At 45.7% G+C, this 14,604-nt stretch overlaps 1 protein-coding gene across 3 annotated transcripts in view; it reads right to left on the reverse strand.

Annotated features, from left to right (window-relative positions):
- The window catches only part of LOC138288365 (zinc finger protein 501-like), a 35,517-nt gene that overhangs the window by 17,555 nt on the left and 3,358 nt on the right, over nt 1-14,604 (reverse strand). For all 3 annotated transcript variants that reach the window (XM_069229927.1, XM_069229926.1, XM_069229925.1), the window contains exon 2: nt 6,539-6,689. The gene's annotated coding sequence lies outside the window, so the exon portion shown is untranslated. The remainder of the gene's footprint in view (nt 1-6,538; nt 6,690-14,604) is intronic.

The following is a 14,604-nucleotide window of genomic DNA, read 5'->3' on the forward strand; positions in this document are numbered from 1 at the left end:
TTTTTATCAGTTGTAACTGTTTTGTAGAAAATGTAAAACTCTTATGAAGATGCTGAGAAGTGCATGGATTATTTGCATTTTGATGGACTAATTTGATCCCATACTGTTTTTCAATATGTGATTTCCAAATTAATTTTCTATTTTTGTTGTTACTTTTACTATACCCATATAACAAGGTATTGCTGGAACTCCAGAATCCCTTTTGTTTCTTAGGTTTAAAAGGTAGCGTATACGTGGGGCCACATTTAATTATTTTTTTGCAGTTTTCACTGTGAAGTCTGCCTTTTTATAGTTTTGCCTCAATAATCTGATTCTTTTTTTTTTTTTAACCAAAAATATATACCAAGATGCCAGGCCAAACAGTATTTACAGCACCAAAAGTGCGCCAAAATAGCTGAAAAGCTATAATCAAGGGGTAGTGTGGCCGCAGAATGCAAAAAGGTAGCTTAGAAAGTGTGGGGAGATGCCTGCTCAAAACTCTAGGCAGAGCCTATGCCAATATTTTGCAATCCAGGACACACTGGTGTCCCAGGGTATTAGGAGCCAAAAGTAAGCACAGAGGAAGGAACAGACACACTTTGGGGGCTAAACAGAGTTTTGAGTGCACCTCCCGACACTACCCCAAGCCTCCTCACTGCTGAAACACTTGTGCAGCTTTAGCGCGCACGCGTGTTGGTAAAGTCCCAAAGGCCTAGCACACAGGATCGCAGCAGCCGACCAAATATGGCAGCCGCAACTGGCTTCTTCCCCCCCGCTCAACACAATTAAAGGTACGCGAGGGGCCTCATGACCACGGAAGCCGAAGCGCTCTACATCACCTGAAATACAGTAAAAGGCAAGCGCTGCACGATAATTAAAGCGATCCATAGGGTCCGAAAACAATATACATGCAGCTTGAATATATATAGCAATAAAGAACGTGAACTTAACTGACTGAGGAGCAGCAAAGAGAGGACGAGTTTTGATGTCACCAGGTTTTACAGAGGGGATCCTCAATGGTTGGTCATGTGATCAGTATGTTTTACTGGGAAATGTAGTTTTAATAAAAGTAACTTTTTATTAGCTGCTGAGAAAAATAAAGCATAGAAAGAGAAGCATAATCCGAGCCTCCGTGTACTTAATAGAATTGAAAATTCTTGATGAGACAGCTAGAAAATGTTATATTATGGTTGCTTAATCCTGATGTGGAAACACTTGGGATGAAATGCAACAGATGTTGAGTGTTATGATTTTAGATACCACAGCTCCTTTATTGATCCAAGTAACTTTAGGATGTTGTTTCTATTTAATATATCAAAAGTCCTTTTGACTAGTATTCTGGGGGAAATAACAGTTTGTAGCATGTGAAGCTGTAGATACACACGCTGTGCATACTTCTGCCATCTAGTGTTGGGCTTGGGTGTGTATAACTTGCTTTTCTTCGAAGGAAGCCTTTTCAGGTCATGAGGTATAATGACTCCACCTATTAGTGCTATTGCCCATGGGAATCCGCTCCATTGTTAGATTGTTTTTTCTCTGCTGTTGGGCTCAGACGTGTCATCCACCGCTCCGGTTCGATACCTCGTGGTGTCCTTGTCGGGCCCCTGGATCAGTCCTCTTGTCGATACCTCGTGGTGTTCTCGTCGGGCCCCCGGATCAGTCCTCTTGTCGGTATCTACAAACAATCCAGCGTTTTTGTTGGTTTTCTACTGTCACATACCTTGCATTCCATGTCAAACTAACACCGTCGACTCCATTCCGATTCTGTCCTAGTTGTCAGGTCAAGTATCTGAGATCAGACCCCCAAGAAGTCTGCAACTTCTGTTTGTCACCAGACCACCATAAGGACACCTGTTCGGCCTGCCTTGCATTCGAAAACAAGAAATCACTTCAGAACTGATGCACACGTCAGATCGCTTCCGCCACTGTGACGCAAAAGCAAGAGGTAGAGGAGACTCTGGTCACATTTGGAGAACAGAAGTCGGATGTTGAAGAGGTAGATGTTCCAGGAGTCATAATGAAAGCGGCCTTTTTACTTGGAAGCTTTGGTTCTGGGAAAGATGAAGTCTCTCCACCAGCGCTCAAATGTTTACAGTGAGTAAAGATGTTCACATAACTCACCACTCAGAGACGCAAACCTCTAGCTCCCAAGTCACTCATGAGGCCTCTGGTGCACCACTGCCATCCGGAATTGTTTGACACCGGCATTCGGAAATGGACGAGCTCTTAAAACACATTTGGCGCAGAAGTCCCACTCCAAGCCTCGAGCGCAGCTTCTGCTCTGGACCTGAAGGTACATCCTCGGCCACCCTCAGATTCAAAAGTGTTGGAGCTGAGATCTTCAGAGCAGAGACATCCTAGCCAAGACGTCCGGTCCCAAAACATTTAGAGCAGAGGCCAAGATTGGTGTTGAGACACATCGACTCGAAATCTGACCCGAGATCGATCTCAGCACCCTCAGGTCGGCAAACGTCTGCAGTCCTATCAAGACCACCTTGCACTGTGGCATTCTCTGCAGCCTCAGAGGAATTTTGATCAGCCAATTCTTGAGAGGCTGCAGGAACACTTGGATGGGATGCTGGGCAACAGGGCATTTATGTCAACCAGGCACAGGTCAGATTTTGGCAAAGCCTTCACATGTAACAAAGGACTCTGCACCTCATAAGAGAAAGCTCACTTTTGAATAAGTCATAAACCCACTGAAACTTCCAGAACTCAAAAAGCAAAAGAGACATGACAAGGCAACCCTCTCAACTGCCTTCTGCTCATCCTCCTTCCCTGCGTCTTCCCCTTTCTTCACCTCCACATCCGTCTACGATCTTGCTTCTATGGTCTCCATTTCATGCCCTTAAAGGCTCTTCAAATTCAGGAGTAGGGACAGTCCTAGGCTCCCAATTGACCCCTATGACCACCCTCATGACACACAGAGTCTGGACCCGTGGGATGACTATGATGTTGAACCCTCGCGGACACAGACCCAGACGTAGATCTGTACCCTACAAAGCCATCGTCTTCTGATGATGTCACTTCGTACCATGAGGTGTTACACACAGCTGCCACGTTCTACAATGTAGAACTCCATGTGCAGCAAGAGGAGGATGATTTCCTTATGGAAACTCTCCAACGCTGTCTTCAATATCTCCTCATACTTAAGGGTGTCCTCAAGTCTATTACTGAGACTTTTAAGGACCCAGTCAGGGGGAGGGTGCTTACACCTATGGTGGAAAGGACGTAAAAACCCTGTCCTAATTGACCCTTCATACAATCATGGTCAACTACCCCCTGATTTAAAGGTTGTTTGGTTGCTCATACAGCCAGAAAGCATGCTAACATTGAGGGAACAGGTGATGCACCTTCTCCCAACTGGGAGTATAAGAAAATTGATATGGGAGATACAGAGTGGCAGCGCAGTCCACGTCCCACTGGCGAGTTGCGAATTTAATTGGCTTGCTCTCCCAGTACGGCCATGCACACTGGGACCAAATGGCAGACCTGGTAGAGCACCTCCCAGAGCAGTACCCTATGAAGGGGCAGCAGTCAGTGGCAGAAGGGAAGATCATCTCTAGCACTAACATCCGCTTTGCTCTGGATGTTGCAGATACAGCTGCTCGCTGCATTAATACTAGTATTTTCCTGCAACGTCATGCCTGGCAGCAGCATCTACTCACTGTCCCTTTTCATGGTGAGCATCTTGTTGACCAACAGGTAAATGAGATGCGTGAGAAAATCAAATAGGCCACTCAGACGGTTAAAGTCATGGGTGCCCTACAAACACAGACCAGCTCCCCTCCTCCCCCCAGGTTCCTTTCGGCGAACAGTTTTGCGGTGCATCTAATACCCCCACTTCAGAAACCTCTTCTACCCACACAAAGCCAATGCACCAGGCTCCCCTGCGGGGTTACTTTAGAGCCGGGTATAGGGGCAATAACGGAAGAGGATGAGGTAATGGCACCTTCCTTAAAGGGGCCGTCCCATCAAAACAGTGACGTCCTTCAGCTTCCTAAACACCTGTTGGGGGAAGATTACAGGGGTTCTGCTCCCTGGGAAGAAATCACCAAAGACCACTGGGCTCTAGATTTTCTACAGGAGGGGTATTGTCAGGGCACTAAAGTTATGTAGTGCGAGTTAGCCAAGTTATGAGTCACGACTGAGTAAATTATGTGGCTAGAAAAGCCAAATTATGCAGCACATTTTGTAATAGTATTACTTCATTAGTTAGTCATTTTAAGGTTGAGCCTAGGTAGCGCGCATGCGCTGTCTGCAAGACCTGCTGTATTCAGTGAGAAGATCTTGATCCCACATGCTGCTTACCATAGGTTGACTGCAGTGTTGCTCTTCTTTGCTGCCTCTTAACTGGTTCACGCAGCTGATATGTCACTATCTTTCTTGGCCGAGGAGCACTGGCTAAGTACAGTTTCCTTACACTTTAAATTGTTTATCTGTTGCTTGGGGGAATTCTTTTTTAATGTTTCCTGCGTCAGCTCGTGTTCCAATTTCGAAATATTGTTTTACTTCCTGTATGCGTTTACCCGATGAGAGTATCCTGCCTGGGCTCGTGTTTAAATTTCAAAATGCTGTTTTACTTCCTGTATGCGTATAGCCAAAGGGAGTATTTGTATTTATAGAATTTTTTTATTTTTTTATTTTTTTAGGCACGGTAGATTGTAAAATGGACTGAAAATATGTAGTGACTTTACACTTGAAAGCTGCTTGCCAGTGAGCTTCCTTGCTTGCCCTGCATGCTCGAGTACTGACCCAGCAAAGAACCGCCTGATTTCTTAAAAATCTTTAGCGGAAAGTGGAATAGCTCCACATACATTTATTTTGTCTTGAGCTTTCTCCCAAGTATACTTCTGTACTGTACAGATGATTTTCGAGCTACACGTTTCTTTTCTATGCAATTATGCGGGAAGGAGCAGGTCGTGATCAGGTTTGAAAGGACCAGACTTAAGAGGCCTCTTTACTTTTATTTTTAATTGATGGTTGAGTCGACCAACACAATAAAAGTTTGTAGATAGGATATTACATTATTTTCTAGTTTTGTTTTTATTTACCTTGGGTACAATGATTCTGTGTAAACAAATGCACAAGGTAAACCAAATCAAACAGATGCAACAAGTTAAAAAAAGCGTTTTGAGAGACCCTTGATTGAAATCAAAGCAACACATAGGTAAAAGACATTGTCATTTACAACACTAATAGTTCTAACTCTTGCAAATGTAAGACCTACTGCATTGCAAATGCTTGTTAAACTTGGGAACACTGTCTAGGCATTGATTGCCCCTAATTAGTACCAGCTTAACACCCTAATATAGCAATAGGCAACAGAAAGGTGACCAGTCCAGCTTTGTAAAGGGCCTTCTGCCACGCAGCAATATGCACTGCTGTATTTTTAGTAAGTTCTGAACCATTTGAGAGAGAAACAATGTTTTGTTTTTGTTAAAATCTGCAGATTATGTGGCAGATGATGGACTATGTGGCAAATGCGGCAAAATAGCATTGTGTGAAAATTGCAGAGGCTGCACACTTGCATAATTCCAGTGGCCCTGGGTGGTGTGTAAGATCGCACACAAACACCACCAAACATTGCCCCTCGTCAACACAGATTGACCAAAGAACATCTGTGCCTCCTTCACGAGAAGGAGGCACAAGCCCTCAAGGACAAGGGGGCCATGGAGTCTGTTCCACACCAACACTGCAGAAAGGGAATATAATCCCTTTACTTTCTCATCCCTAAGAAGGACAGCTCTCTCAGGCCCATCCTCAATCTCAGGCCTCTCCACAAATTCTGTCAGAGTAATTCCATTTGGTGGCTCTACAGAACGTTATACCACTCTTGCAGAAAGGTGAATTTCTGATTGCCCTGGATTTGAAGGACGCCTGCTTTCACATACCCAACTACCCAGCATGTTAGTGATATCTGAGGTTTGTGGTAAGTGGACACTAATACCAAGTCTAAGTGCTCCCACCACACCTAGAGCATTCACCCAATTGTCTGGCAGCAGTGGCCGCTCATCTCAGAAGCAGCGGCAGCCGCATGTTCCCTTACCTAGAGAGAACCATGAAGCAATTCTGTCTAGGGCACATCCAGACCACAATTCATACCCTGCATAGTCTGGGTTTCACCATCAATCTGACCAAATCCCACCTTCAACCCCATCAGGTACAGACTTTTCTTGGTAAAGCCCTGGATGCACAGGTGGGAAAGCTTACCCCAAACCAGCCAGATTACAAGCCTTTCAAAATTTGCTGCCTCTTTTTAGCCAGGTCGGCAGGTAACAGTCACAGCTGTGATGCGCCTTCTAGGCCTGATAGTGTCCTACATAGCCATAGTCCCTCATGGCAGTCTCTAAATGCACCCATTACAGGGGGGCTAAGTTTGCCAGTGGTCTCAAGCAGAGGGTCATCTAGAAAATCTAGTGTTGGTTTGGGGCCACACACATTGCTCTCTGCAGTGGTGGAACACACACAATTTGTTACAGGAGTGGCCCGTTCTTGACCCAGTTCTGTAAAGGGACGCCTCACTCACTGGTTGGGGAGGTCATCTCAAACATCTTACCGTTCAGGGTCATTGATCCCCTAGCCAGCAACTTCTTCACCTCAATCACCTAGGGCTGGTGACGATTCAGCTTGCTCTTCGCGATTTTCTCCCCATCGTTTAGAACATGACGGTCTTGACACGCATGGACAACACAACTACCATGTTCTACCTACAGAAAAAAAGGGGACACACATTCACCATTGCTGTCTAGTTTATCCCAGAGGATCTGGGGGTGGGAAATACATCACAGAACACATATACTCGTACAAAATGTTCTGGGGTGGACAACAATATAACAGACCTGCTCAACAGGACACATCAACAAGTACATAAATGGGAACTTTACCCCCTAGTCCTACTCCTGTACTTTCAGCAATGGGAGCTCCCACAAATAGATGTGTTTCCCACTGCAGAAAACTCAAAATGCCCAAGCTTCACTGCCAGACTATCACACCCACGGTCTGTAGGCAATGCAGTATGGATACGTTGCTCTGGGATATTTTCCTATGCTTACCATGGTGAGGAGACACACATACCTCACACTCATTCTACTGGCACCAACCTGGGCACACCAGCCATGGTATTCCACACTGCTAGAACTCTCTGTAGTTCCACATGAGAAACTCCCCAACAACCCAGACCTTTTCACACAAAACCACAGCACTCTCAGGCATCCCAGCCCTCAGGAACTCAATCTTGTGATCTGGCTCGTGAGGTCTTTGAATTTAGTTACATCAACCTACCAGAAGAGAGTATGTCTATTCTTAACTAGGAGCTCAGACCCACCACCAGGTCCTGTTACGCAGCCACATGGAAACGTTTTGTACACTATTGCCTCACAAAACACATTAATCCCCTCACAGCTCTGTACAGGATACTGTTTGTTATCTTCTGCACTTGCAGAAAAGCCGGCCTAGCCTATACCTTGATCCGATTACACTTGACTGCCATAGCTGCCTGCCTACACAACAGGCAACACGTTTCTTTATTCATACCTGTCAAAGCGTACATGAAGGCCTAAAAGAGCAAAACCAGCTAGGACACCCCCTACTTCAGTTAGAACCCTAACATTGTACTCACTAGACTCATGGGTCCTCCCTTTGAACCCCTTCACTTTTGCCCACTGCAATTTATCTCTTGGAAAGTGGTCTTCCTTGTGGCCACTACTTCCTTAAGACGATCCAATGGGATACAGACTCTTACTTTAGAAGAGCCCTTTTTCCAGGTACATCAAGATATAGTGGTCCTCAGCACCAATCCAAAATTCTTTCCTAAGGAGGTCTCTAGTTTCCACCTTAATCAGACGATTAAACTGCAGGTCTTTTTTCCACAACCACAATCGGTAGCAGAACGTGCTCTGCATACTCTTATACTATATCGATAGAACAAAACCATTTTGTTAGAGCCAACAACTTTGCGTCAGATTCCAAAGCCCCACAACGGACGTGCTCTTTCCAAATCAGATGTAGTACGGTGGTTAGTCAAAAGCATACAAACTTGTTATGCAAGCTAAGAAAAAACCCTTCCTGCCCCGCCTAGACCTCATTCCACTCGTAAAAAAGGGGCTTCCATGACCTTCTTTTTTTTTTATTAATTCTTTTTGTTAATAGAACCAGTGAACTACAAACATTATCACTTGAACGAAGCATACAGTCATCACAGTTGAGTCAAGCTGGGATACAACACCTTTTCAAAGAGGTACATAATTGTACAGTCAGAGTGGTGCTTTTTATGGACCATCAACAGGAGTTGTAATGGTGAGCTCTTCCTCAGCCCCACACCCCACCAGATACCACACCCTTCCCGAACCTAACCATAACCCCGGAATTCCCACCATTGCCCCCAGATTTTTTCCCTTTTCTTGGGGCAGCCTCTGCTTTCATAAATCACTTGCTCAGCCCTCTGGCACCAGACCAGGTCCGCCTCCCATCCCGCCACCGCCGGGGCCCGGCGGGATCCCAAGCTCCATGCAATGTTGCATTTTGCAACCGCTAAGTTCAACCAAATCTCCTCATACCTGGGCCATGTTTGTTCATTGAAGGTTCCCAGGATTAACCATCTGGCGTCCAGGGAAACCTCCAGGGATGTAACGTGGGACATTGTCACCGTTATTTTGGACCAACAGCCCTGTAATTGGTGACATTACCACAAGATATGGCTAAATGTACTTTCTCCCTTGCAGCCCCTTCTGCACAGTGGGGCGTCAGCCTTGTCTATCTTATATTTATGTAAGTGTCTGTGAGTAATAGGCCCTATGTAGGATTTTCAGTTGAACTAGTCTGAATTGGCAATTATGGCAATCTGCAGCACTTCCTCCCATTCTCCATCCAAGTCCCCAAGGACCTCCTCCCAGGCGGAGCGCAAGGGTCCCAACAAATCAGTTATGAATTATTATTATTTTTTAAATCATGGATCCTCCCTTATTGGGAATTTGTTCAGTAAGGATACAATCATTCAGAGGGGAGGAGTCCGGCAGACTTTCTCCCTCCCATATGTATAATCAAAGGGCATGCTGCAGTTGTAAATAGCGGACGTTTTCGAGCTCCATGTCATATTCTTGGCGAAGATCTTCTAATCGGATGATAGCCTGTCCTCTCCAAACATCCCCAGGTGTTCAATGCCTATTAGTGCCCATTTCGGAAAGCCAGGGAGACCTCCTACCACCACAAGCAGAGACCTATGCCAAGGCAGTATTAACCCAGTGAGCTTCCCTTTCCATCCCATGTGTTGCATGGCTTCGTTCAATATACCGATTACTGTCCTGGTGTGTTGCGGGACCTCTTTCCCCTTCTTTGTCCCATATAAGAGTTCTTTGTGGCCCCCCCCTTACCCATGGCTGCCGTGCCTACCTGGTATGTCGGGTCCCCCCAATCAGCAAAGATCTATTCATTAACTGTAAGGAGCTGAGGCCCAGTAGTATAGCCTGATATCCGGGATCGGCGAGCCCCCATTGTACAGTCCTCTCTGTAATTTAGACAACACTATCCTTGGAGCCCCGCCCTGCCATAAGAGTTTTCGGACCTCTTCCTCAATCTTCCTAAATACTTTTGGGGGGTGGGGGGGAATGTCAGACTGGTGTGTTTTGCATGTTATATAAAACCATAGGCAGGGTTATCATTTTATGGAGGGCTGCTCTGTCCATCAGAGTCCGCAGCAGGCTGCTCCAATGGAGGACATCCCCCCGCAATCTCTCCATCAGAGGGAGCAAGTTCCTCTCGATGAATTACCGGGGATCCTGCATAATGTATATCACTAAGCCCCCAGGGACCACAGGTGCCCCACAGCTCTGTGGCAGTCGGGGGGGTTCCCCCTGCAAGGGGTAGACCACTGACTTAGACCAGTTAATCAAGTAGCCCGAGTACAGGTAAAGTAAACCTATCCAGGTATAGACCCTTGATCTGAAACCCATGCGTCTCATGTCACTGAACAGGTAAGACTATTCTATATAGTCAAAGGCCATCTTGGCGTCCAAAGCCATTAGGGCCACCGGTTCCGCTGCCTTTGCAGTCGTCAAGTGTAAGACGTATAAGCGTCTAAGACTGAGGCGAGTGCTGCGTTTGGGCATAAAGCCCGAATGATCCAGGTGTACTATTGAAGTTATGACATTCCGCAACCGGGTCACTAGGGCCTTCACCAAAACCTTCAACTCTACACTAAGCAGAGATATAGGCCTGTACTAGTCACACTCATCTGGTCGTCTACCCGCCTTGTACAGCACCACAACCACTGCGGTTCTTTGCTCTTCTGGTAAGCAGACCGTTTCGAACACCTCTTGGAACATAGCTAACATGGGTTTGGTGGAGGCCCTGCAATGGCTGTGCCCGTTTCTCAATCGTCAAATCTACTTGCAGAGTCTACCATTCTTCTCGTGAGGCTCTGTAAAGAAAGGTCCTTCAGGAGATCAGCACAGTCCACAGTGGACATATTGGCCTGGGGAGCGTACAGGCGCTCACAATAGGTGGAGAAGGTCTTTGCAATGGCCCCATTGGCCATTTGTAATTCTCCAGATCTCCCTGGTATCCCCAGCTCCCACAAACATTTATCCTGCCTATCAAGCCATGCCAAATGTTTGCTGGCTTTATCGCCTACTTCATACAGGTGGCATTGTGTTGCCAATGAATGTGTATGCGCCAGGTTTCACGCCAGCCCCGCAAGTCTTGCTGACAGAGATGTAGCCTATGGCAGCCATATTCAGTAGTAGCAAGCACCTCTCCCTCTAGCTCAATTATTTCTTTATCGAGTTTGGCACACACCAGCTCCATTTCCTTATTTTTCCATCCCCTCTGTGCCTGTGCCTGCCCCCTTATCACTGCCTTATCACTGCCTTAAACGCTTCCCAAAGACTGAATGATGAGTCCACCGATCCCTGGTTTTCTTTAAAGTAAAGGACTGCACCCCCTCTCAGTGCATCTCAAGTCTTCTTGTACCGGAGGTACCAATTTCCATTCTGGGGGGGCAGCGTGAAGTCTCTAGCCAGGCCCATAAGTTGTACCCAGTCTATGACCTTCTTGGGTAACATACCATTAGCTAACATCTACAAAGCAGCTACCAGGTCTAGCCTACATATCTTCTCTAAATTTAACTGTGTGGACGTTGTGGCCAGACAGCAAGCTAGATTTTGCCAGATTGTCCTACGTACAATTTTGTCAGTTGTCTGTAACATCCTCTGGCTAAGCCGCTGCTTTTAATTAATATGCAGCGAACTGTTAGTTCAAAACTTCTCCTATACTGTTTAATGTTCAATTTCTAGTTATCATTTTGAAGTCTTAATTTGTTTTTGTTATTTCTAAAATATAGTCCAGAGGTTTTTGATTTTAAGGTGTTACTTTTGTAGTAGTATGACCTTTTATTTACGGGGAGACTAAAACCTCTATTAATTAATTTGCAGTCTGTTCCTGGATGCACTGTTGATTTTTTTTATCCCACAGGTTTTAAATATAGGGAACAGATTATATTTTCCTGCCTGTTAAACTTGTCTTCCCTCAAACTATTTGCCTTCTTGCCTCCATTTCTTTTGGATTTTTGCTCTGTTTGGTCCTAGGTCTTGGTGCACTTTACCACTGCTAACCAAGTGCTTTATGGAGTAAAAGTGCTTGTGCTCAGCCCCCTAAAACGTGGTTTGGTTATTAATATAGTTAATAAGCCATAATTCCTAAACGAGAGGTGGAGAATATGTCATGATTGGTACCTATGGAATTGTAATCTTTAATGGTAAAGTCTGATTTAGCATTACAATTTTGAAAATGCCACTTTTATAAAGTTGGCATTTTCCTGTCCATAGCCCTTTACACCTGCAGCCTGCCTTGGGTCATGTGACCTGGTGTAACTGACAGACTTTGTGAATTCTTCCCAGACAGTCAAACAATAGTGGGATTATGTGTGCCTCAAAGGTTCATCAACTGGCAGGATATTGGGGGGAGGAGGGGAGAGCTGAGCACAGCCCCACTTGCACCCGAATAGACTGTGTTCTGTTTTATAGGCACAATAGGCTTAATAACCCTGTATTGTCACTGCAGCCAGCTTGGAGCCAGGGCAGCGGAGGCAGAGAGATCCATGTACTTCAAGGAATCTTTCCAGAAACCTCCCCCACTTTCTAGGAGCAAGGCACCAGGGTATAAAAATAGGACTCTCAGACCCACACTTCAGTTCGCTACTGGACCTCAGACACTCCGAGGACTGCCTGCTGCTGTAACCTGGAAGGACTCCTTTACTGCCCGGAGTCTGCCTTGAACCCTCAGAGGCCATCCCTGCATCTACACTGGCACTCTGGCCTACCAGAAGTGACTCCAACGGCTCGTTTGCTGGCCTCATGTTCAGAGCCATAGGGACATAACCGGCTCCCACCATCTTGAACCCTCACCTGGACCCAGCCTGAGTGACTCCTGAACTCCCAATATGTCTCCGTCCACTCCTGGACCCTTCGTTGTGGGACTAAAGGTGCGCAGATGGCCATTTTCTAAAACTGAGGCCTTAGACGGAAATTGGCCAAAAAGTGCTCAGAGTACCAGGAGACAACCGGGATCAACCTGCTCACCTATCTGCCCAAGGTGCATCCCCAGTCAAATTGAATTTACGGATTCTCCTGCTACGTTCTTCTCCGAAGCAACACATCCATTTCAGCAGTCTGTCGCCAGAGGGGTATCCGGCCTTGTGGAACTATCTTTGGCAACAGCTTTTTGCATTATCTCCCTGGAGATTTTCGACTTCCATTTCAGCAGCTAAAAATTTAAAAGGTAAAAATTTTCAAGTCTACTTTGCTACACCACCCTCCTTGGACACTCCTGCAGCCTTCCCTCGCTGAACTTCTAACTTCTCAGACATTTGTTCTCTCAAATTTTTAAGTCCAAAGATCAGGGATGACCAGACCCAATCCACTTCTGGTATACAAACCGTGCTCCATTGTGGTTGGCCTTAACTTTTGACTTTGCCTAGGTCTTCCACGACCCGATGGCAGTGGTTGGCGATTTTCTCTTTTAGGCACTATTTTGAACCTTAAGCTTTAAAAATTCATGACTGGTTCTACTGATTGGGTTTTTGTCATTTTGATGTCAAATAATTTATTAAAATGTGCTATTTTTCAGAATTGCTTTGGGATTTTTCTTGTACTGTGTTTTCACTTTATTGCTGTTTGTGTGCTACATAAATACTTTACAAATTGCCTCTTTGTAAAGCCTGATCGCTTTTTATGCCAAGCTACCCAGGATCAAACACAGGTGAAGTCAGTGAATTTTTGTAGTTCACCAGGTCAGGGACTGTGGTTCTTGCCTGACAAGGGCTCACACAACAGTCAACCAACAACCCAATTTCTCACACTGTGTATTCTGGATTTGTTGTATGTTTCTTCTCCTTTTTATTATTTGCCTTTTCCAGACACTTCCGTTCCCTTTGTGTTAATTGTTTAATAGACGCATGAGGAACCAGACACTGTGACGTATCGAAAATCTCTTCATAATCCAGAGGGTTTTCTGACTGAGATTTTAAAAGCGGAGTTACAATATCATCTGGTGAGTGTATCAGAGCTGTATCAACAATGTGATGCAGTTGTGTTGTTGCATGAGATTGAAGCTTGCTTTGAGAAGTCATCTGTAGGTTTGAGAGGGACATTTTTAAAGATGGTCACCTCCTTTACCTCTCGGTGCTGTGGGTGTTGATGCCAAGGATTCAAGGTAGTGCACTCTGCCCTCTGTTTCCTGAGCAGCTCATTCCTGTCCCAGTACTCTGCTTCCTGGCCTCTTCATTTTTTTCTCCATCTTGGGGTGAAGTGCGCATGTCAGGTTGAATGGGTGCCTTGCTGTAACGAGCTGTAGGGAAATGCCTCTTTTTTGCATGTTTACTCCCATATTTGTGGACCGATGCTGCAGGTCTTTCAACTCTAAGAGAGCACTGAGGCCTATAACCTGACCTCAGTGCAGGGTTCTGACCTCATGCCAAGAATATGTTGATTTGTATACACCCAAATGGCAAAACCTGACTTACATGTAAGTCCCTAGTATATGGTACCCAAGGCCTGTAAGGCAGAGTGTCCACTCAGGGCTGCAGCACTGTTTGTACCACCCTTCGTAGGACAAGACCCAAAATGGCTCCCAGCCTGCCACTGCAGACTGTAAGGACAATGTTCTCACTGTCAGTTTGACTTTGCCATTTAAAACTAAAGGCAAAGCCACCCTGCCCCTTAACATTATATGTAAGTCTCCCCTAAGGAAGGCCTAGACAGCCCTATGGAAGGGAGCTATATTTGGTCAAGTGAGACATACGTACCTCCATATGCCTCGACAGGAACACTTCCAAGTTGTTGTTTTGCTGTGGGTAATTTGGCTAACACAGGGTTACCCGGTGGCATCCCCAACAGGCTAACTTTGTACTGGGACTACCAAACTGGATCATGTGAGGTATAAAATTAATCGTGACATTAAATGTGATCTGATGTTCAGGTCAAAACTAATGTTACTATTAATAGTTGCCCACTTCTGAAATGTGACCACTCTGTGCTCGGCTTGTCCAGGGGCCTCACAAAGGCACACACATGCAGACAGCTTTCTGACCGCCTGAGAAGACGGGAACAACTCCCAGGCTCAAGAACAAAG

Source organism: Pleurodeles waltl, chromosome 4_1 (assembly GCF_031143425.1).
Source record: "Pleurodeles waltl isolate 20211129_DDA chromosome 4_1, aPleWal1.hap1.20221129, whole genome shotgun sequence".
NCBI classification, from domain to species: domain Eukaryota; kingdom Metazoa; phylum Chordata; class Amphibia; order Caudata; family Salamandridae; genus Pleurodeles; species Pleurodeles waltl.